A 1,617-nucleotide genomic window follows, 5' to 3' on the forward strand; every position below is an offset into this window, starting at 1 on the left:
ATCATAATCAAGAATAATAAAGTTAGTAGGAGTAATAAACTTACCAAATTTATGCTCTCCCCCAAGTTACTCAAAGCATAGACCATATCACTTTTACTAATTTTTATGGAGAGGGAGAAACTCCTAGGGTCCTTGACCATTTTCAAAATCTTTATCATCACCACTAAACTACACTCCTCAATAAGTGCTACTATCTTGTTGTCTGCCAACTTTATCTTACTGGTGACCACATCCTTTAAGTACTTTTCTTACTAAGGCATTCCTCTTAAAATATCTAACAAAGGAAGGTTAATGTGTAGTTCTTAGAATGTGTCAAAGAAATTCTTAGAAAATGCATCCTCTATAGCTTTTTTAAACCTTTGAGGGAACAGCAAAGGTAAGTTTCTCTTGTGTATGCTCAAATTCCTTTGAGGGACTAACTATGCATATACCTCATGATTTTTTTATAGGTCTGTCAATAAAGTTTCTACCACTCCTCAAAGTGATATCCATTACTTGCTTTGGAGTTTCTGTATCATCAGGCAAACACCCTTGAGGTCTTGTCTTTTATGCCTGAGCTAGCTACCCCAACTACGTATCCAATTTCTTTTAACCAAATTTTTGATTTTTTATCTCAACAATCATTTGCTATGGCCTAGCTCAGATCTTTTTCAATGTCTCTTCAATATTACTAGTTTGAGTACGATTTTAAATGCTATGCTGCTGCTGAAACTACAGAATTTACAAAGTTAACAAACTTTGGATTTTCTCCACATAGGTCAATAAAGTTACTACTATTTCCACAAACATCACACCATATCTGAGCCTGCTAAACAATATTTACTTGAGCCTTTGGTGAATTCACACTGGAGTTACTAAATTGTGTCATCATTTTGTTCTAAAAAAATGCCAACTGATCGACCAATGTTGTGACACTATCCAACTCAATCATACCTATAGGATTTTGTACCACATTTCTAGAATATCACCAAGCCAATCGAATTACATTGGCCAATTCAATTTAGGAAAGTATAAAGATCATCATAAATTTTCTCCGAAGCTTGACCACCTGTAGCTGAATCTAGCATAAATTTTATAGTTATGGTCAAAAGCTTCAACAAAAGTATAAGCTAATACATAGTTTTTCAATTAGTGATATGGATAATAACAGAGAAGAGACTTAAATCTCTCCCATGCAGGATAGAGATTCTCATTTGGCTTCTATTTGAAACTCAGGATCTTACTCCTTAACCTAACAGTTTTTCAAGTTGGAAAGAATCAAATAAGGAACTTCTTATAACAATGTAATTTCTTGGGTAATGATGGCACCAAAAATAAAACCCCAGTAGGTAAGCCAACCTATACTTCGAAATTGATAGTAGCGGACTACCAAGAAAGAAGAAAGAATACATAATAAATATAGTAAGAGACTGAAATACATAAAATAGTCGTAAAACCTAGGCAAATTAGTACAAGATCTTCTAGTGTAAAATGATTAAAAAATGAAGTACCAAATATATGTACTAATACAACCCATCTATGAATACAACAGTGAGACTAGTCTAGTAAATAACAAGAAGAATACCAATACTTCAAATGCTAGGAGCTCACCCTATGTCTTCAAATCACAGATTATCC

At 33.5% G+C, this 1,617-nt stretch overlaps 1 non-coding gene across 1 annotated transcript; it reads left to right on the forward strand.

Annotated features, from left to right (window-relative positions):
- Positions 1-1,126: 1,126 nt before the first annotated feature.
- Positions 1,127-1,233, forward strand: LOC124899111. Its single transcript, XR_007056248.1, has one exon. It is a non-coding gene; the product is annotated as a small nucleolar RNA R71 (small nucleolar RNA).
- Positions 1,234-1,617: the final 384 nt, after the last annotated feature.

The sequence above is a fragment of the Capsicum annuum genome, chromosome 5 (genome assembly GCF_002878395.1).
Source record: "Capsicum annuum cultivar UCD-10X-F1 chromosome 5, UCD10Xv1.1, whole genome shotgun sequence".
Classification (NCBI taxonomy): domain Eukaryota; kingdom Viridiplantae; phylum Streptophyta; class Magnoliopsida; order Solanales; family Solanaceae; genus Capsicum; species Capsicum annuum.